The following is a 23,139-nucleotide window of genomic DNA, read 5'->3' on the forward strand; positions in this document are numbered from 1 at the left end:
AGGAATCTGTATGAGAGGCTTTGCATTTATCGCAAAACTATCACTTCCATCACGGAGCACTCATGTACTGAATGAATGCCAGATACACAGGCCAAACACAGGATGTCCAGAACTCTGACGGCGGAGCCTACCTCGGAACCACTGTCATAAACTTAGAGGACAAACCGAGACCAGCTCATCTCCTAAGCTTTGTGAGGTCTGCACTATAGAAAGGAATGCTTCTACCCACACTCCTCGTCCTTCTCTCGCTCTGCCTCCAGAACCAGCCCGGTCAGTTCAAATGTTGGCTGCGCACCACGTGCCTGAGAGGCCCTGGAGAGAAGTGGGCGGCAACGCTCAGGGAGTGTGGCCAGGCTCGCCTTCCCTCGGGGAGCAGAGTGGGCCTCTTATTTGTCACCTCACAGGCAGCCAGCCTGGTGGTGGATTATGCGACCTTTCACATATTCTCAACCTCTTACCTTTTTATCAAGGAGTGTGTCAGAGCTCCTTTAGTACCTGACACGCTTCCTTAGGTCTGCATTCAGAACGGGAACTACTGCAGGGGTGCTTGTTAGGTGCTGGGTGCTGGGCTGGCCGGTGGGAGCCAGGGGTGAAAAGGAGAGACAGCTAGAGGGATGCGCAGGGAAAAGGTGATTTCAGCTGAGGGGGAGACCTCTCATAACACAAAACAGGACGTGACAGAGGAGCACAGAGCACAGTCCTAGCTTCCAGGCTGCGGCAGGAGGTTGAGAAGGAGCCGGCCTGTGGGTGGCTGGGGCCGAGTTCAGGACCATTTCTGCCTTGTTCTGCTATAACTTGTGGCATAGGCAAATCTCTCACCTAATGCTTTGAATGAATAGAACTTCTGTTTAAAAGGGAAGGGCACCAAATACAGAAAATGAATTCATAATTTATTAGAAACTGGGACAGCATCTCTGACGATAAGGGGCATTTGAAGGTGACTTAGTTCTCTTTCAGGATCACATGCTGGAGCAGTTGGAGGGGCTACACCATGTCCAGGAAAAACAACCGCGATGGAAAAGTCCATTACTCATGGTCTCCTCCGGCAGAAAAAGAGGGAAGTTTCCTGTCCTAGGCGGATTCTCTCGCCTTTTTAACCATAAATGGAAAAACAGAGGTGAAACGGGTTAGAAAGAAAGGCAGGCGTTGTGGGGTTCCTGTCTGCCTGTTTTAACGGGACGAGTGCCCTGACTTCTGATTTGGTTTCCCCACAAGGCATGTGCAGTGTTTCAGGCAATGGGCTTAAGTTCTGTAAAATCTAATACCATCCATGTTTGAAAAAAAGACAGAAAAAGACCTTTGAAATTCAGAAGCCATTAACAATGCTCCAACATTTACTGAAAAGTGCATAAATTCACTTTCATCTATTTTCTAACGTTAAGTGCTACAAGCAATAAAATCGTAGTCAACAGCCCACATTGACTGAGTGCTGGCTAGTGCTCGGCACTAAGCCCTATGCTTTCCACAGATTATCTTCTTTTCCTGGCAACAACCCAACAGACTGTACTAGTTCATTTCCATTTCACAAACAAGAGATCAACCGAAGGACTTGTATGCATGCATATAAGCATAACCAATGGACACGACACCAGGGGGGGTGAGGGCATGAGCGGGGGTGGGTGGGGAGGGCCATGGGAGGATAAGGACACATATGTAACACCGTAATCAATAAAGAAAAAAAAGAAATTGAGGCTCAGAGAATCTGGGAACAAAAGCCCCCCCAGTTGGGTGTAGAGAACAGGATTTGAACCCAGGGCCCATCCCACATTATTATTTTTTAATTAATTAATTATTATTGTTATTTTTTAAATTGATTTCAGAGAGGAAGGGAGAGGGAGTGTGAGAGAGAAACATCAGTGATGAGAGAGAATCATTGATCGGCTGCCTCCTGCATGTTCCACACTAGGGATCGAGCTGCCATCTGGGCATGAGCCCTGACTGGGAATTGAACCGTGACCTCCTGGTTCACAGGTCGACACTCAACCACCGAGCCACACCAGCTGGGCCACCCCACATTCTTAAATAGGCCATTCCACTCGGCTGCGGCAGTCAATGAGAAACGCACGCAGGGTTAACACTGCGGCCGCTGTCAGACTTCCTGTATTTCAGCGGAATCTGTTTGTTTAGTTTTGCTTTTCCCTTTCTCTTCCTTTGCATGCCTTTAAAAACAAAGCAAAACACAACTTTTATGGTGGAAAATTTTAAGCACTCACAGAAAGTGACAGGCTCGTGTAAGGAACCCCTCTGTATCCATCCCCAAGTTTCAACAGTTATCAATACCTCACTAATTTGGTCTCACCAGTATGTTCACCTATTTCCTGTCCTTCTGCATTTACTATTCTGAAGCGAATCCAAGACTTAAGATAATTTCATCTGTAAATATTTCAATATAAAAGATAAGGACTCTTTAAAAACATAACCCCATTACCTAAAAAAGGTAATAATAGTTTCTTGATATCATCAGATATTCAGTTAGTGTTAAGATCTTCAATTGTCTTATTAATGTAAATTTTTTTTTCAAATTTGAATCCCTTCCTTAGTCATGGGGATGTAAAGTACAGCACAGGAAATCTAGTCAATAATATTGTAATGACTATGTATAGTGCCAGGTGGGTACTGGAAATATGGGGGGGGGGGCAACTTTGTAAAGTATATAATAATCTAACCACTATGCTGTACATCTGAAACTAATACAAAATAGTATTGAATGCAAAATGTAATTGAAAAATAAAATAAAGAATCCCTTCCCTTATCTAATGTTTTTCTGAGGTGCTGGCAAATGTTTCCAGTCAAAACTACCACCGTATTAGTAAAAACAACAACGACAACACTTATACTCTTTAATGTAAAGGCATCGTTTTTCTTTTAGAATTTCCTTTTACTTCTACCCACTTACTCTGAACTTAAATATGTTCCTTTAATCAGCTCACCCCCAGTTCCTTTTCCATTCTTTCCTCAAAAGCATTTTATTTTGAGCATTCTTGTTTGGTTACACAGCTCTTCTATAAGCTCTGATCTTCAAGTACTAAGCAGATATTATAGCAGAATGCTTTTTTTCAGTAACAGACAAAACTATCCTATCTAATAAAAGAGTAATATGCAAATTGGTGTCACTTCATGACACCCACCAGCCAATCAGGAGTGAGTATGCAATTATTGGGACAAAGATGGCAGTGGCCATGGAACTGGAGCGGGCAGGAGGCTTGGGTCGCCTTTGGTGACGGAGGGAGCCAAGCTTCCTGCCTGCCCTGGCCGCCGCTGAAGGAGGGCCGGGGAGCTTGGGTCACCGGGGGTGTGGCCAGACTGAAAACGGCCATCAGCCCCTTGCCCAGGCTGGCCATGCCCCCATGGGGTGAGGGTCCCCGCTGGGGTCATGGCCAGACTGCAAGCAGCCATCAGCCCCTCACTCAGGCTGGCCAGGCACCCCAGTGGGGACCCCCACCCTGAAGGGGGTGTGGTCAGCCTAAAAATGGCCCTCAGCCCCTTACCCAGCTGGCCACGCCCCCATGGGGTGAGAGTCCCTGCTGGGGGGCATGGCCAGCCTGCAAACAGCCATCAGCCCCTCACCCAGGCTGTCCACGCCCCCCCCAGCGGGGACCCTCACTCCATAGGGGTGTGGCTGGCCTGCAAACCACCACAGGCCCCTCGCCCAGGCCACCCCACACCCCAAGGGAACCCCCACCCTGATCCAGGACACCCTTCAGGGCAAACCAGCCGGCCCCCACCCATGCACCAAGCCTCTATCTATACTAATAAAATGGTAATATGCTAATTAGACTGGGAAACCTTCCAGGAGACTTTCTGGACGTTCTTCTGGACAAAGCCATGGTGGCGGGGCCGAGATAGAGGCAGTTAGAGGCCAAGACGGGAGGGCAGTTGTGTGTGATCAGGCCAGTGTGTGTGGGGGGGACGGTGGGGGGTGATCAGGCTGGCGGGGGGGGGGGCAGTTGGGGGTGAGCAGGACAGCAGGGGGGGCAGTTGGGGGCAAGCAGGCCGTCAGTTGGGGGCAATCAGGACAGTTTGGGGTGGCAGTTTGGGGTGAGCAGGCCGGCAGGGGGGCAGTTGGAGGCGAGCAGGCCAGTGGGGAGGGCAGGTGGGGGTGAGCAGGCCAGCAGGTGGGGGGGGGGGCAGTTGGGGGCAAGCAGGCTGGCAGGCAGAGTGGTTAGGAGCAATCAGGCAGGCAGGCAGAGTGGTTAGGAGCAATCAGGCAGGCAGGCAGGTGAGCGGTTAGGAGCCAGCAGTCCTGGATTGCAACAGGAATGTCCGACTGCCAGTTTAGGTCCGATCTCTGTAACCCAGCAGTCGGATATCCTTCGAGGGGTCCCAGATTAGACAGGGTACAGGCCGGGCTGAGGGACATCCCACTCCCCGTGCACAAATTTTGTGCACCGGGCCACTAGTGTATATGTAAAAGCCTAAGCAACCATCCGACTGTTGGACTGTTTGCCTGGCAGCTATGATGTGCAATGACCACCAGGGGGAAGACGCTCCATCCAGTAGAGGAGGGAGCCCGATTCCTTGCAGAATCGGCCATGGGTTAGGTTGCTGCTGGGGCACTGTTGGCCCCAAATCTGCTTCACTCGGACCCCGGACCCAGAGATCAGTTTCAGCTCGATCCCCACAGGCCAGGCTGAGGGACCCCACCAGTGCACGAATCCATGCACCGGGCCTCTATAACTTAATAACATGGATCTGTTATTTCAGAACCTAAAGGTAGGGCAGCTCCAAGGTTGGTGCGGTCTGCAGATTAGCAGAGCCAGCAAAGTACAGGTTCCTCCCAGGTTTCCACTCCTCATGTTCTCCTCAGGCTACCATTCCACGTGGGGGCAATAAGCTGCCACTCTTCTGAAGAGGACCCCCTCTCTCTCTTATCTCTTTAGAGAGCTTTTTAAGAAATGCATCAGCAAGCCGCCTCCACTGGCCAGAGCTGGGCATGTGTTTACCCTAAACCAGTCCCTGCAAGAGGAATAGGCCATTATGATTGGCTGGGAGCACAGCTTCACATCAGTGCGTGGACATAATGGGAAATAGTTATCCCGAGGTAATGGTCCTTAGCCCTCAGGCATCCTGAGTCCCTCCAACGGGCACCTCAAGCCCCAGCAGCCTCATGTGCATGTGCCCTGGGTGCCACACAGACATCCCCATTTCGTATGCACTCTGTGACATGAAAAAATGCTGGGAAGCACTGTCTTAGAGACCAATCAGGATATCCCCAAGTTACATGGGGGTGCTATCGATGCCTGAACCAAATCGGGCCTCTCAGGATGGAAGCCGGCTTAGAAAATGAACAGGAACCAGAGAACCCATCGGGAGCAATCACAGCCAGCATCCTGCTATACAACCCTCTTGTCTGCGTCCCGCCAGCTGCGGCCCTGATGCTCTGACTTCCCAGCTCTCCCCCCTGGAGCTCAGCACCCAGGGCAGGAGCGTGTGGCCTCCCTGGGAAGCTGAGGCCCTGGGCCTACCCGCTGGGAATGCGGCAGATGGAGGGTCTGGCCCCTGCAGCCACGGCAGCTGGGACCTGCCCTTCGGACAGTTGCCTGGGGGTGCTGTTAGAAGGGAGCAGCGCTGACAGGATGCAGGCCAGCTAGGAGGGGACAAGGCCCTCCTCCAGGGGCTTCCTGTGGCAATTCCAATGGACCTCCAGTCAGGCTGGCCCTGGGGCAAGTCTGCATCCAAACAGACCTGCAGGCCCACCCATCCTTTCGGACCAAGCGCGGCACTTAGGGGACCAGCAGTGACGGTTGGCTCCCTCTACTCAGCCGGGTGTCTTCCTCAGGGAGGCAACCAGCAGCTTCACGGTCACGTGCGGCTATGAAATCTCATCGAGACCGCGGAACTCTGGTTAAGTATGTTTACGTTAATAAAAGTGGGTTTAGGGGCAGATAAGCTTAAAGGCCTTGGGCATCTAAGAATGAAAAATTAATATTCTGTTTTTCTACTGCAACTTTATCCCTTGTATAAGCAGATGATAAATAAATGCCTTGGTGATCACTTTCCAGCTTTCTAAACAAAGTGTAAAGCATTCACAGGAGAGGTAAAATGGCTGAAATCCACTAAATAGTAAATGGGGAAACTACACAGTTATCCCCCATAGATGCCTGAAACCACAGATGGCACGAAACCCTTTATGTCTATTCTATGTTTTTTCCCATCCGTACATACCTGTGATCAAGTCTACTTTATAAACGAGGCACTGTACGAGGTTAACAATAACTAATAATAAAATAGAACAGCAATAACAATATTCTGTAATGAAAGTTATGTAAATGTGGCATTGTTAAGGAGAAATGGGTGACTTTGCCCTGGCCCGTGTGACTAAGTGGTTAGAGCACCATCCCATGCACCGAAGGGTCCTGGGTTCGATTCCCAGTCAAAGGCACATACCTGGGTTGTAGGTTTGATTCCTGGCCCTGGTTGGGGTGTGTGTGAGAGGCAACCAATCGATGTGTCTCTCTCACATCGATATTTCTCTCTGTCTTCCTCTCTCTCTTCCACGCTCTCTAAAAAAAAAAACAATGGAAAAATATCCTCTGGTGAGGATTTAAAAAAAAAAAAAGTGTGACTTGAACACAGTGCTGAGATCCATGGACTGTCCATCTGAGAAGTGAGACAGCTACTCAGTATGTGGCCTGGAGACGCTGGCAAAGGGATGATTCATCTCCCAGGCAGGGCCACAAAGGATGGCGTGAGATTTCATCATCTTACTGAGAATGGCATGCAATTGAAAACTTAAGAATTTTTTTATTTCCAGAATTTTCTATTTAACATTTTGGACTGCAGTAGACCACGGGTAACTGACTGCAGAAGGTGCATGATGGATACGGGAACTGCTGTAAGAAACCAATCAGCACAGTGAATGTGACAGGAAAGAGCTATTCGCAGCTCTTCCTAAACCCTAAGTGTTGGTGTGTGACGGAGGGCTATGAGAGACTGACCTGAGACACTCGGATTTTAACCAGCAATGCTCTGCATAAACTTATTTTTTCTACACAAGGAGATGCCACGACACTTTGCGATGACAAACATTTTCTAAGAGACTAAAATTTTCTCTCAAGTCTGGGTTGAAAGCGTGCAGAACAATTGACAGAGCGATAAAGGCCGAACGCTTGCCCTGTTGTCAGATGAGAACAATTCCAGTGCTCCCAGCATTGTGGCTCTGAAGCAAGTTATGAAAACTGGACAGCTCCCCTAATAAAGAAAATAAAGTAATGTAACTTTTGGGCTAGTAGGTGGTATAAATTAAAAAAAGTTGCTGGCTAGCGTATGGAAATGAGGATTCTTGCTCATTCATGGAAGCATAAATTGTACAACTTTTTTCAAAATCCAAATTCTTTCCAAACAAGGTGTTTTTCTTATAGAAATCCTCCCACAAATGTTTCACATATAGGGATGCGCATCGTAGCACTGTCGTAGCACAAACTGGAAACCACCTAACTGTCCATTCATAGGGGCCGGGTGAAATTGAGTATGGCACATTCATACCATTGAACACACACAAGCTGTGAAAAATAATGAGATAGGTCAGTATCTAAGACATGTTAGTAAGCAAATACATTTCAAAATAAAATGCATATGATGATTTTATCTCTGTAAAATGTATATTGATGTAACATGTATGTCACTATATGTTTAGAAAATATCTAATGAGTATGTACCCCCGATAAAGTACTCTCACTTTTAAGTCATGCATTTCTATAACAATTCAATTAATGGACATACGTTATTTTAATGATTTAAATAACCTCTGAGTCTCAGATGAGCACAAATATTACTTTTTATTTAATGGCAATCACATCAATAGTAAGTGGTGATTTGATTAAATGGAGCCATTAAACACTGGCAGAGACACTACCACTTGCTGGGTGCTGTGATTCAAGGTGAAGTGGGACAGATCCTTGCTTTCCAGAAACAGCCTGGATCAAAGGTTCTGAATGGAAGTTTTACAAAATTACATATATCCTTGCCATAAAAATCTAATTCAGAATTAGGAAAGTAAAATAAGTAGACACCTCTTCCTTCATCAACTTACATTTCCCAGGGTTATTAATGGATGCCCCGGCCAGGTGGCTCAGTCGGTTGGAGCAGCATCACAAACACCAAAAGGTTGTGGGTTCAATGGCCAGTCAGGGTGCATACCCGGGTTGTGGGTTCAATCCCTGGTCAGGGCACGTTCAGGAGGCACGATGTTTTTCTCTCTCTTTCTCTCGAATCAATGAGAAAACATGTATTCAGCTGAGGATTAAAACAATTTATTAATGGTTTGGTGTATATATTTCCAACCCTAGCCTCCCACGTTCAGGAAGACATGCATTTTTACACGTATCTTATCTATTTATCTCTATATGTACATTCACACATCTTGTATATTGTTCTGTCCTTTGTTAATGTTTTCACCCAAAAACATGTCACTGACAAGGCTTTGGGCTGCGACGCAGACAGCGCTCTGTTCATTCTTCCTGCTCACCTCAGAATCCCGCTGCGGGAAGGGACAGTGAACACCGCGGGGTTCGGGGCGCTGACCTCGCCCCTTAATTCCCGTGAAGTCAAAAGTCCACATGTAACATGATTCCCCACAAACTTCACTACTAATAGCCTGGCTGTTGAGCAGAAACGTAACCAATAACAGAAACAGTCAATTAGCACATTTTGCATGTTATGTGTATTATTACTGTATTATTACAACAAAGATGCTAGAGAAAAGAAAATGTTAGTAAGAAAATCATAAGGGAGAGAATGCATTCACAGGTTTTATTGAGCAAATCTGCATGTAAGCGGACCTGTGCAGTTCAAACCTGTGTTGTTCAAGGGTCAACTGGTAGCATCACTTAATTAATCATTCTCCGATTCATGACTCCTCTGGCTCGCTATTCTGAATAATGGTGCAGCAAGCATCCTTGCACATGTACCCGTATGGGAGGGTGTCTTTTTAAGATGATGCCCCAATAGGGAAGTGCTTGGTCAAAAAGAGCACACATCTGACATTTTGATCGGATACAACTGCTTTACTAAAAGGTTGTAACAATTTACCAAGTCAATACTAATTTAATTTTTCTGCTTCAAAATTAATTTCATCTGCATGAGAAAGAGAGCATCCCCTTTCTAGGATGCCTTTCTTTTTCTTTGTTGCCTATTTTAGCAGTCAGAGCTTTTTTCTTAAACGGCAATTTATTGAGTTCTTGTCATGCCCTGGACACCGGTCTAAGTAGTCACATGGCATTCTCCCATTTAAACCTGACAACAACGCCCGGCTGGTGTGGCTCAGTGGTTGAGCCTTGACTCAGGAACCAAGAGGGTCACTGGTTCGATTCCTACTCAGGGCACATGCCCGGGTTGCGAGTCAGTCACCAGTGGGGGTGTGGGGGGCGTGCAGGAGGCAGCCAATCAATGATGTTCCTCTCTTATCCATGTTTCTATCTCTCTATCCCTCTCCCTCCCTCCCTCCCTCTCTAAAAATCAATTTAAAAAAACCCGTTTAAACCTGACAACAACATTATGAGATATTATGTTCCCATTTTACAGATAAGAAAATTGAGGCTCAAAGGGGTTAGGCACCCAGCCAATGAGGCACAGGATTGGAACTCACTTAGATCTAACTCCAACATCATACAGTAACATGCACGTTACATTAATATCAATTTTATAGAGATAAAATCATCCTATACATTTTGTTTTGAAATGTATGTACTTATTAACATACCTTAGATACTGACCTATCTCATTATTTGTATATTCAAAAGGTACGTGCAAGTCACTCAAATGAAATAGATAAGACTGTTCATCTCATTACAACGTCTACTAAAACAGACCGATGCCATTAAATAGCTGTAAATAATGAACGAAACAGCTTTGGCCAAGGAAGGCACCCTTGTTTCCCAGGCTCTGCCCTCTGCCTTTCTCCTCACAGGTCCTCACACCTGTAGCCACCACCCCCCACCCCTCCCCGGGGCCTCCTCCGGGACAGGGCTGCTGGGGAAGGAGGGTGGGCAAGTGCTGAATTCTGAGCCACTCTGCTGCTCTACTTCCTCCTCGCAGCCCGCAGGGTGGCAGCCGGGCCTGGCCCCACTTCACGGACCCTGGAGCCGGGCAAGCCGGGAGGCAGGATGGGAGCTTTAGCACCCGGCCAGGTCTCTGGTTTCCCATTTTTTTCTTTTTAAATCAAGGGGAACAGATGAAGTTTTCCACTGAACTTTCATTTGCTGAACTTCATCAACATTGACAGCAACTTCCTAAAGAATGCAATCTATTATGGAACCTACTAGTAACACTGTAACTGGTATTGACTACTTATTTCAGGGTCATAACATAACTTTAGACATGATATGCAAGCCTGGGAAAATATGCCATGTGTGGTGAATATGTTGGTTCATGGTTTTACTTTCTGAAAAAACTTCAGATATAGTCACACACATATATATACACATGTATTTACGCATTTTTAGTATATATGTACATACACAAATTTTATTTATTTAGCTCAGAGAAAATATACCAAAAGAAACAAAACAAAACAAAAACAACTAGAGAAAAAAGAAAAAGAAAGAACATACGTACACTTGATACCTAAAACACACAATATACAGCATAAAGACGTGGCAAATTTTTGCTATATTGGTAAACTAATGTAGTATGTGAGCCTGAAAAAAATTAAACTGATTCAGCTCATAGTGAATAAAGGGCATTGTTTAAACTCTGGCACTAACATCTCAAAATATTTTTCTGAAAATCCAAGTTGAGTTGGCTTCTTTAATAAACTCAGACGTCTATTAACGGAAAAAACATATTCACTAAAAACACCTCATTTCCAAAAAGAAATGAGACAGACTCGTGAGCTCGGCTGGAACTGCGTCTGCTCGGCCGGCAGGGACCTGGCATCCACACCCGGAACGGTTGCCATCAAAACCTGCAGGAGGAACGCGTCCCATAAACCTAAGCAGGAGCCGAGAGTTAAGTTTATACCCTGACCAAATTGTTTCAAACTCAGACATAAATTTTGCCTAAAATTTGGCATTAGACTGCTTATTAAAATAAGTGTACTCTGTCTTCAGGAACTATTCGGGTGGAACTATTAGTACTTTTTGTTCCAGCGATTATGATTCTGCCATTATTTGAGGTTGATAATTAGACACAATAACCAGCTCGTGTAACTCAAAGGGTCAAACTCTATAATATTGTCTGTGCTTGCAGAATTTTAAAAAGCTTGGATGCAGCCAAAGACTTGGGGAAAGAGTTTTTAATTAAACACTAATGAGCACCAGAAAAAACACTTTGTTTTTTTCTCTCCCAAGAATCCAGGCACATCCAAAGGACCGTTCCATCTTCCACCCACCCCTAACCCCAGTGGATGGGAAGGAGCTGAGCCATGGCCGAACGAAAAGCGGCACCCACAGAGCGCCCAGGGAAGCACAGGTGCCGAGGCCAGGCCGCAGGGTCAGGCGGACGGGCTCCCAGAGCCTGCCCCAGGGCTGGGCACGGGGCGCCATCACTGGAATCTGGAGGCGAGAGATGGCAGAATCTGGAGGCGAGAGATGGCTGGGCACCAAAGCTGCGTCCCGCAGGAGCCTGGTTCGGGGAGGGTGTGTGTGTGTGTGGGAAGGTAACCTGCTCTGCTCTCTAAAAAGCTGCCCCCTAATCACATGGCCACCAGAGAACCCAAACAAAGTCTCCCAGTCAGCCCACAGCGGTCTGGGGCTATTTCCAGAACGAAAAAGAATACATACACACGCACAGACACATTTCCACGCACGGCTTTCTTCCCGGATGAGGTTTCCAAAACTTCCTAGAATGCAAACAGTCTCTCTGGACAGAGTCCCCTGATGCTGCTTCTTTCCCCTCCGAAATCTCAGCATCTTCCCACACCCCCTGCCGCCTCCACGCCAGCCCAGGTCCCCCTCCAGTCTCAGCATCTTCCCACACCCCCTGCGCCTCCACGCCAGCCCAGGTCCCCCTCCGAAATCTCAGCATCTTCCTACACCCCCTGCCGCCTCCACGCCAGCCCAGGTCCCCCTCCAAAGTCTCAGCATCTTCCCACACCCCCTGCCGCCTCCACGCCAGCCCAGGTCCCCTCCAAAGTCTCAGCATATTCCCACACCCCCTGCAGCCTCCACGCCAGCCCAGGTCCCCATGGGCTCGCAGCTGGACGGAGAAAAGGCCTCCTAACTGCTCCCACCCCCAGCCGTTCCCCAGACGGGGAGAGCGAGCTCATTCAAATGTGGAGCTGATTCCTTAGTTCCTGTAGTCCACAAGTGTCTCTGAAGGACACGCCAGGTTCCAGGGCGAGGACACTGGTGAGCAAGGAGCAGGTCCTGCAGGCCTTCAGCTAACATTCTGCCCGGGAGACACCAGCACGTAAACACAGAGAAGGTGAAGCAGGGAAGAGATGGCGTGGCCTCGGGTCGGAGGCGCCTGAAGGGAGACCTGTGGGAAGTCCAGGGGCACAGGCTCGGGTGGAATGTGCCGGGGCCTGCGGACAGCAAGGAGGCCGGTGCAGCTGGAAGAGTGCGAAGGGGAAGGAGGGAGAAGAGTGTTGGGTTCCCGGGAGCGGAGCTGAGGGGTGGAGGAGCCCTGAGCAGGGGGCGCCGGTCCCGGGGATTTGGTAGAGTAAGGCTGGCTCTTGCTCACAGTCGGGAGTCATTGGAAGCTTTGGGATAAGAGAATGATACCATCGGACTTACTTTTAGCAAAGCCTGGAGGCTGGGCTGGGAGTAGACAGCAGGGGAGCATGGCATTGGCTGCTGGGGCTCCAGGAGCCGGGGTGGGGGGACAGGCGGGGGAGGCCCCGGAAGGACTGCGAGGGGAAGTGCAGGAAAGGGAGAGGCCGGTGGTTTGCAGACTGAGTCCATTCTGCTCACAGCTGAGTGAATGGACTTGGATTTGATGGATCTTTGCTCTGGGACAAGTTCACTAATAGCTCTAAACAACGTCCACATCTGCCAAACGGCTGAATAATACCTATTTCATGTCGTTGTTGGGAGATTCAATGAAACAGTAAATATAAGTGCTCAGCACTATGTCTAATACATAGAAATGGTCATTAAATCGAAGTAACCAGAGCTAACACTTTGTAAATGCTTTCCATGAGATAGACCTTCATTCATGTGACCCAGTGTGGTCCCCTCACCAACCCCAGGAGGTAGGACTGCTGTCATCCTCACCTCACACACAAGAAGAGGAGACGCCAACTAAATGTGGGTGTTCGGGCCTGAGCCCTGGTCAGAGTTTGCACTCAGAACTACTAGCACGGTAACTTTCGGCTTAGGATCAAGTTTGGACAAGGAGACCACATTTTTGCATTTGAAAACGACTCCTTCTCAATCAATGCTCTCAAAACCCTTATACCAAACATAAAATGAACATCTTATTTAATCTTTTGTAGAGGGAAAGAAACAGGCTCAGAGCAATTAGGTAGCTTGGCTCGAGGTCACACAGCTGGTAAACGATGAGGCTTTGGTTTTAAGCCAAGTCCAACTGATTATTTTATTTCTCTATTTTATCAAGGTTTCTTTCTCTCTTAGGTAATAAGCATCTAATCACATTCTAAAGAGACAAACGAATTCCTGTGAAAATATTTGCTGGCTACATTACCCAAGGGGAGAATGATGCCTGGACTAACTGTCTCCCAGCAGTTGCAAATCTAAGGGTCATATGGGAAGCGAGCTTACACAGACCTGAAAGCAGTCAGTGGAGCCCCATGGCCTCATGAGTGAGTATCTGGGGCTCTCAGTTCAACGGCAGAGGGTTCAGGGGTGAGAGGAAGAAATTTAAATAGTTCTGTTGGAGAGAAAGAATTAAACAACTAAATAGTTGTAAGCATCTTTGCTTTCAGAAAATAAACCCAAGAAGACAGCAGCATTAAGTTGTCAGAGTCTCCCTATAAAAAGCTGAAGCATGAAAACATGTGGGCACAGTGTCCCTATGCAGTGGTCAGTGGGCCCTTTCCTGATTGCCACCCTAGACTATAATTCTTAATCTGGGGTGAGGGAGGAGTCAAGGATTCTGCAGATTTTAGAAGTTCTAAATGTTATTCATGTGCATATGAAATTGAGAGCACAGCACATATGAAGATTATTTGCCAGGCATCCATCCATCCATCCATCCATCCACTCATCCATCCATCCACTCATCCATCCATCCATCCATCCAACCATCCATCCAACCATCCATCCAACCATCCATCCAACCATCCATCATCCATCTCTTAATCCACATGTCCATCCATCCACATACACATCTAACATGTTTTTAGTGCTTTTTAATGCATTTAATTTTTATAACAATCCCAGGGGAATAACTCTTTGAGGTAGATATTCTAATTAAATTGCAACAAAGCTGAGTTAGGATTTGAACTCAGGCAATCTGACTTGATAGACTTATTTTTTAAGCACTAGGCTATGTTTCTACCCAATGTCTGTTGAGCGAACAAATTAGTGAATAAATGATACAATTCTACCTTTATGTGTTATTTACCTTTTAATAAACAAAGCAGCAAGTCAGTGGCAAGAAGCCAAGCACTTGAGTCAGCCAGAAGTCTGTGAAATCCCAGCACCATAACTTACTAGCTGATGATTATATAAAACCACTGAGTGGGATTCCCGGGGTCACCTTGAAGAGTGGCTATGCGGCAGGACATCTAAGAATGCTGCCAATCTAGCAACTGTCCTTGTGAGTGCACACCCCAGAGAAGCTTGTGCTCGTGCACAAGGAGACACATGCAGACGTTGTCACGGCATGATTTGGGGACACTGACTCATCAAGAAGAGACTTATATGCTCATGCGATTGATCACAGGGTTCAGGTGACTTTAGAGGTGAATTCCAAAAGCTCGCTGAGAGGAAAACACGGTAGCAAAATGATACATTCATATAGAAGCTTTACAAAAAATATATATTGTTTATACAAAACATAAGACAGATACAGAACAAGCTGATGGTTGCCAAAGGGGAGGAGGTTGGGGATACATATGTATATATATGTATGTATATATGTGTATGTATGTGTATTTATAGATACAATCATATGTGGTAAAATTATGAAAACATGTCTGGGGAAGAAAAACACCAACTTCAGGTAGATTATTTATAGGGAGAGATGGGAAGTACAAAGGTGATTTCAACTTATTCTATAAAATGTTACTACATTATGAAGAAGTATTTGAAACAAACATAACACAATATTAAGATGCCTTAAAACTAAGTAGAAGGTGCTTGAGTTTATCTGTATTATCTTTTTTATTTTTACATATTGAAATAATCCCCAAAAGGTGTGTTTTTATTTATTATTTTTTAGAGAGACAGGTGTGTGTGTGTGTGTGTGTGTGTGTGAGAGAGAGAGAGAGAGAGAGAGAGAGAGAGAGAGAGAGAGAGAGGGAGAAACTTCAATGGTGGGTTGCCTCCCATACCTGCCCTGACTGGTGTATGGGAAGATGCTCCAACCAACTGAGCTACCCGTCCAGGGCCCAAAATATGTTGTTTTTTTTAAAAATAAATTTTTATTGATTTCAGAGAGGAAGAAAGAGGGAGAGATAGAAACATCAATGATGGGAGAGAATCATTGATCGACTGCCTCCTACACACCCCCTACTGGGTATCAAGCCTGCAACCTGGACATGTGCCCTGACTAGAATCAAACTGTGACTTCCTGGTTCATAGGTCGACACTCAACCACTGAGCCACATTGGCTGGGTGCAAAATGTTGTGTTTGTGTTTTTTTAAGATGATATATGCAAAGTGCCAAGCACAAGGCCTTAATAATTAGTAGCTATTAATTGAATCAAGACAGTCAAACTATAAAAGCACTGGTTAAGGAGAAAATAGCAATAGTTTAATCAACAAGCTTTGCCCAAACATAAAATTTAAAATGGACTGAGGCGGGCCCGCCGGAAGGAAGGAGAGTGAGGCTGCATTGACGGGAAGGAAATAGAAGAGTCTAGCTTTAAAAGATGGCCTGGCTACCAGGGTGGCCTCCTGCCTGGAATTAAAAATGATTAGGCCCTGGCCGTGGCTCCCTCTCTTCCTCTCTCTAAAATCAATAAAAAGCATATCCTCGGGTGAGGATAAAAAAAGATGAGGACATTACGGGGACTGGTACTATTTCATTTACCATATTTGCCAGCCCATTTCATGGCAAAGGTGAATTTCAAGGATGCCAGAGTGTATATGTTCTGTCCGTGTTTATGCACAGGAATAGGATTCCACAGGGAGGCTGTAAGTCACATGGCTTTGTTTATAAAATTCAGACCTACACACTGATTCCCCATTCGAATCACACTTTTCCACAACAACCAGATTGGACACCACAGGCAGAATGTCCAGAATAGACCGACGTGGGGGAATGGAAGCTGCTAGGTGCGGCCGCTCCACTGAGGAAGGACAGACTGAGAAACACGAACAGCATTCGAAGAGCAGGAGCGTCTGTCCTTAACTTGGTGTTTTCCAAGCTGTGCAACAACGGCTCAAAAACACCCTTGAACCATGCAGACACTGATCTTGTTGGTCTTAAAAATGACATCTTAGTTCCCGGCCATAAAATTGCAGCCTTTGGTTAAACCCAGAAAAGGTGGAAGTTACTTTGTCTCGGTAATAAGTGGACTCATATTTCATTTATCAGCCGAGTTTTCTTTCCTTCCTGTAGGTGTAACTACCAGCAGCTGACTCCATGGCTACCCACCCCTTCTTCAGAGAGCAGAATCCGGCCGGAAGGTCGCCCTGCTAGCCAGGCCATCCTTCAAAGCTAGAGCCTTCTACTTCCCTCCCGCTCACGCACCCCCTCTCCTTCCTCCGCCGGGCCCCACCGAAGTCCAGGCTTCCGTTCCAGCACGGGGTGAGGGGGAGTGGGGGGGTGGGGGGAGGTGGTGGAGACGGGCAGGCACTTGTAGATGGTGCTGTGTCTTAACTCCCTCTGGGAATTGCCCTGCCTGAGGAGAGCTGCCTAGTCCAAGGTCACACGGCCTTCTCAAGGGCAGCCCACCTCCAAAGAGGGGTTGACTCAGAAGAGGGGAAGACCCAGCCCTTTTGTCCAACTGGGGACAAGTCGCAGTCTCGGAGCTACCCGTGAGGTCAGCAGAGAACTTTGCTGAGCTGAGCGGCAGCCCGGCTTCTCCTCTGCTCAGCCCTCTCCCTCCCCCTCTCCCTCCCCCTCCCCCCTCCCTGTTCCCTTCTACAGGCCTCGGTCCTCGGGGTGAACGCCCTCCGGCTAACCTCCAGCAGCGCCAGCTTCCTGAGGAACCAGAGCTGCGTCAGCATTCGTGCTGCTGTGGTTGAGTGGGCTGCACGCTGACCAATGGCTCATGAGAAGTGACATGAGCCACTTAGAGGCTGAGCTCTGAGCAGCCAGTGCAAAGGCCCAAAGGGCTCTGCACTCTTCATGGCAACTGGCAACGTTCAGGAGTGTCCTGTGAGCCTGAGTGACAGTGCGCGGCAGAGCTTACACCAACCTGTGATTGGACAGGTGGTATAAACCCAAATAGCCTGCATTGTTTTAAGCCACTAGGATCTGAGGGCTGTTAGTTGCCATAGCAAAGCCTAGCCTATCCTGATGAATAATCCTTCCTCACTGCGCAGCCTCCCCCTGCCCTCCCCTTCCCACCTGCACGGTGCCACCCCCTCCAGAGTCTGTCCCTGACACTGTTACTGCCATCAATGCCATTCTCAACTCTCCTCCCCCTCCCAAAGTTCTAAAGAAAAACATCAAAAGCCTAATTTTAGAATACAGGATCCATCAAGTTCAAATATCATTCTCAAACAACAGTTCTTTGTCTGCCTGTCTCTCTCTCCCCAACAGCCTTAAAAACCCCTATAATCCCTCAAAGCCCCGTCTCCCAGGCCTGAATGCACTCTGCCTTCCTTCATGTGCCCACTCCGCTTGTCCTTTAAACCTCAGCTGGGGCTCCTGTCCGACTAGACCCCTCCACCGGCACCTGAGGCATCCTGGGACCAGCTTTTCCACGGAGCCTGATTTCCTTACCTGCCTCCCCCGCTTGACAATACATTTCTTGAGAAGGGCAAGAAAAATGTCTATTTTTAGCTTTGGGTGGCTAACACTTTGGTACAGCAAATGGGATGTGAGGAACACTCGGTGGTTTTTAGATATAAATAAAAGGACAAATGAATGAACCAATCTATAACTCAATATTATACCATGTTAGTACAGTGTTCCACAAGGAAAGAGCTAGTACATGTAAACCGAGCACTCATCATTTGTTTATAATTTCCTAGTGAATAAGTTTTTCATGAGAAATATCTTCCATATTCCTTCAAGTCCTGTGTTTCTATTATTGAATTCTGGACTTTTCATCCTCTAGCATTCTCTGACCAACACATTGTTGTTGTTATTTTTTTTTTCTTCCTATTCCAGGGATTGGCAAGCTCTTTCTGTAAAGGGCCTGATAGTAAATATTTTTGATTTTGTGACCAATACAGTCTTTGTCTCAGCCACTCAGCTCTGTCACCATAGTGAGGAAGCATCCATAGACAACACGTAAAGGAATGAGCAGGACTGTGTGCCAATAAAACTTTATTTACCAACACAGAAGGCAGGTCAGTTTTTTCCTGCGGGTCATAGTTTGTCGGCCACCATCTAGTCTATATAAGTCAGAGGACGCTGGAGAGTGCAAGTTGGGGCAAGCAAGTTGCACATGGTTTGAAATGCACACAGGCCACTGAATGCTCAGTGAGAGACTGTCCTTGGGGAACTTGGTCCAATGTGGTGGGATGCAAAGCTCAGGTGTTAGCACTTTATGAATCATCAGAGTCTTGCACATAAAGAGGTTATCTCTTTACTGCATGCTGTCTGTGGCCTCCTAGATTTTATGTTTGGGCTTAAAGAAAACTGATGAACAAAATAGATCCAGAGACATGGAAGCATGGAATAGACTGACAAATCTCAGAGGGGAGGGGGGAATAGAAGAGATTCACCAAAGATCTTATATGCTTACTAGAGGCCCGATGCACGAAGATTCATGCAAGAATGGGCCTTCCTTCCCCTGGCTGCTGGCTCAGCCTTCACACCGGCCAGAGCCACCTTTCCGCCTTCCCACGCTGCCCAGAGGCCTGGAGCAGCTGGGGCGGTGCAGAACGCCTGCTTCGTCCCGCCCCACCCCTGGCCGCTCATGTATGCAAATTAACCCACCATCTTTGTTGGGTTAATTTGCATACTCACTCCTGATTGGCTGGTGGGCATCATGAAGGTATGGTCAATTTGCATCTTACTCTTTTATTAGTGTAGATATGTATAACCCATGGACACAGACAACAGGGTGGTGAAGACCTTGTGGGGAGGGAGAAGGAAAGAGGGTGAGAGGGGGTCAATGGAGGAAAAAGGAGGGCATCTGTAATAATTTCAACAATAAAGATAAATTAAAAAAAGAAAATGTGGGCCTACTGTGCAGAACACAAGTCCAAATGTCCAAGGTCCACACTATGTACACTGCTGTGGAAATTCCAGTTTCTTACTAAACACCATCACATGCAAAGATGGGAATTCAGTGCCCAGAGAACTACTCTCACTTATGAAAACAGTGGTAGTACCCATAGCTGCCCTTTGTCAAGTACCTTCCACGTGTCTGCTGTTAAGTCATTTACATAACCAAGACCTAACATTTATTGAGCATCTGCTTGTACCAGGCACGCGCTCGGTGTTATGTGTGTTATCTCATGGGTTTCCCACTACCCCACAGTGCAGGTACTACACTCTCCCCTCTCACCCGGGAGGAAGTGGGGTGCAGGAAGGGAGAGCAATCTGCTCCCGGTCAGTGTTGCACAAGGCCGAGTCCATAGCCTCGGCCACGTCTGCTCCACACTCTGTCAGCTGCCTGCATCAGGGGAGCTGACCCAGCCTCTGGCTGTCACTTGAATACCCCGGATTCTGTCCAGGTTGCCTCCTGCTGGAGGCGATGACTCCATTCCGGGTTTGTAGGAAATGCTACCTTTGAGACCTTGGGGAGGAAAAGAAAACTGAATCCCAAGTCACAGACCGAGGGCTTTGTTAGAACACGCCACCCTTACACAAAGCAGAGCATGGATATTTTTAAACAGCCTTCTCCTATCGTTGTCCACCTTCATTGCTGGTTAACCCTAATGAACAGCTATAATGCAACCCATCCAGGCAAGATATAAACAGGAGAGATATATGGTGGACAAGCCAGCTTTTCAACTTTAGCCCAAAATTGAAGGTGACTGTCCCATTTCTGCAACTTCTACCTAATTCAAAGCTTCACTCACAAGGTGAGTCTTTGCCTAAGGGAGCTCAGTGCAGCTTCAGCCTGCTTTTCACTTAGTCGCATTACTACAGGAACGCCTTATAGCTAATATTCTAATTATTCATGGTTATTGGCAAATTAAGGCACTTGCCTCTCTAATATCCAGAAGAGGAGGAAGTGTTCAATTCCAAAGAAATCATGCCTTCCTGGGGCAGCCAGCCAGGCCGTGATGTGGCTGCCAAGCCCTTATGAATAGGCGAGGGATCTTATTTCACTTATAGTATATGAATAAACAGAACCCCGGGGATGGCACGTATTCCATGGAATGGCTGTCTCCCGCCCCGCCCCTGTTTCTCTCTAGAGTCACTGAGGTCTGGATTTTCTTACAAACAAAAGGATTCAGACGAGAAGCAAGAAAAGTGACACCTTTTTATTATCAAGATGATAAAAAATTTGGTTCAGTAAAATATGTAACTCGGTGTTTCCCGTTCTGGTGTGTGTTTCCAGTTCATGTGCCAGAAAGCGGGCGGTACAAGGACTCCCCTTAGGGCTTAGAATTCATAATGATGGGACGGCAATACGGGTCTCCTAAGGGGAGGTTCCTACCTCCTTAACTCAGGTGACGTACAAACGTATTTGTGCATGGATCTTCGTTCTATCTTGAAAAGTACCTGGTTATTTTACTCAAAGAGCTCTGGATGTGAGAGGCGAACACCGCAGGCGCAGCCGACACTGCCGACTGCATCTCAACCAAGCGCTGACCCTCCCTCCGTTTGGCAACCACGTGGTCTGGGGGCCAACCTCACTCCCAGCTCCTCCACGGGCCTAAACCAATCAACAGAATTCAGTGTTTCTCAACGTTTTTATTCATTATCACCCTCTTAAGAAGACTATTTAAATTTTTTTTGTTAGCTAGTCTCCTCACCCCATAGTCTAATGCCTCCGATATACTGTACATCTGTTTATGTATAGCTGTGCTGTTTGTATAAAAAGAGTACTGTTTTTGCTCCCTCCTAGTCTCAACAAACTATTTTGCCTTTTGGGGCCCATATCACTCTCATTGAGAATGCCTTCATTATAACTCTATTCCCTGTGCCAACCAGTGCATGGCACTGGGGGTGGGCACAGACCCTCAGTTGACCCATCGGAGTACAAAGTGGAAGTTTTTGTGATAGTTGGTGAATATGAGGAATTCTCTTTCTCACTGGGAGGCTTGCTATGTGAAACTGCTGTGGCTCTCTGCTCTCCTGAGGAGAGAAATCAGCTGGGGATGAAGCCAGCACACAAACAGGACAGGCTGACTGACAGAGGCTGGGGAGCAAGCAGGTGTCCCGGTCAGACCATACCTGACGTTCCTGCTACTGCCGGGCTGTTCAGTTGCATCCACAGTCCTTTCTTTTCATGTTGTAGGTTAGTTGCCTTGGGTTTCCTATTATAATACACGAATTCTAACCGACAGAACAGTTTCTTGTTGAATGCTTCCTGAACTCTAGGCACTGCGCTAAGTAGCTTCCATGTTACTTCTCTTAACAATGTCTGTGATTAGTGCTATTACGTTTCCGTTTTATAAATGATGAACCTGAAGCACAGTGAGATGAAGTAACTTTCCCACGGTCATATGGGCAGAGGTAGGGTTACCCCTATACCTGTAATACCAGGAGCTGAAGGTATTACCCACTTTATTTTACTTCTTTTCAGTCCCATACAATTAAAGTTACTACTTTCTTGCTTGGCATTTCAAAGGCACTAGAGAAAATGATATTTTGTTGCTAACAATGAACTTTGTTGTGCAATGAAGAAATCTACGATTCTCCCCAAAATTTTAAAGTATGTAAAAAATCTTATTTCTCCAAAGACACAGACAACTTTAAACTTGGGGATCATTTTCTACTTATGAGTAATAAAATGGGCATCATTAGTTTAGATGGTCTTTCTTGTCATTATGAAGGGTATTATTAGCTCAGTCACCATCCATTTTACAGAAGGGAAAACTTACAGTTCAGTAGATTAGTCCTTCAAGTTGCGGTTCTGCATTAAACATTATTGATCAGCCGTATAAAGAGCCCAGGGGGGCTCGGGTTTCTGGAACCCTCATTTTTGAGTTGGTCACTAACAGTATAAGAGATAACCCACAAGTGCCTGAATGCTTGGAGACACAGGCATGAGGGCTGTCTGATTGGCTACAAGACTGTGCTCTCCTTTTGAAAGTTTATCCAAGATTGAAAAGCAAACCCAAAACTATACCGGGGTTACCTGTCCTACAGACCAAACTGAACAACGGTCTCCCCAAAGAGGAAAAGGCTGAGCGGCAGACAGACCTCCGGCTCCAGAGCCAGGTGCTGTGTGCCGTGTGGCCCGACGGACAGCCACAGCTCCCCGACACTCTCAACCCCACAAGCGGCCCCGGGCCAAACAGGAGTCGTGGAAGCACCAGGTAAAGCTCCTCACACTCGAACAAGGACCACACAGACGTCAAGGCTGACGAGGGCGCCACGTTTAGACGCCCGCCGTTCAATTGCCGGCGCTGGTCTCTCCCTTTGCTCGATGATGGAGGACCAGGCGGGTCGGAACCAGGTGCCTGGTCACAGACAGGACGCGTGGGGAGAGATGTAGATTATGGCCACCCTGGGAACGGGGCCGGCCAGGGGTTCAGGAGCTGCTACAGAGCCAGGCACACCCCAGGAAAGACAGCGGCGCTCTACTCCTGGAATAAACACCACGTAGAATCTCCTTAAATGCCATGCAGGTTTTTTTTAAACCTCAAAGATAGTAACAACCAAAGCACAGGACTTTGAAATCCACAAACGGCTGTTTAAAAAAACCCAGGGAAGCTGTGGTCCCAGAGGATGTGCGGTCTCCTAGTTGATGAAAGCTGCTGCATTTTTGCTCGCGGGAGGGGGCCAGCAGAGAAACACAGAGGCTGTGCTGTGTGCCGGGGAGTAAAT

At 47.1% G+C, this 23,139-nt stretch overlaps 1 protein-coding gene across 4 annotated transcripts in view; it reads right to left on the reverse strand.

The window, feature by feature from the left end:
• Positions 1-23,139, reverse strand: part of FRMD4B (FERM domain containing 4B) — a 336,244-nt gene that overhangs the window by 158,365 nt on the left and 154,740 nt on the right. The gene's annotated exons all lie outside the window — the stretch shown is intronic.

This window comes from Cnephaeus nilssonii (assembly GCF_951640355.1).
Source record: "Cnephaeus nilssonii genome assembly, chromosome: 17".
Taxonomy (NCBI): Eukaryota; Metazoa; Chordata; class Mammalia; order Chiroptera; family Vespertilionidae; genus Cnephaeus; species Cnephaeus nilssonii.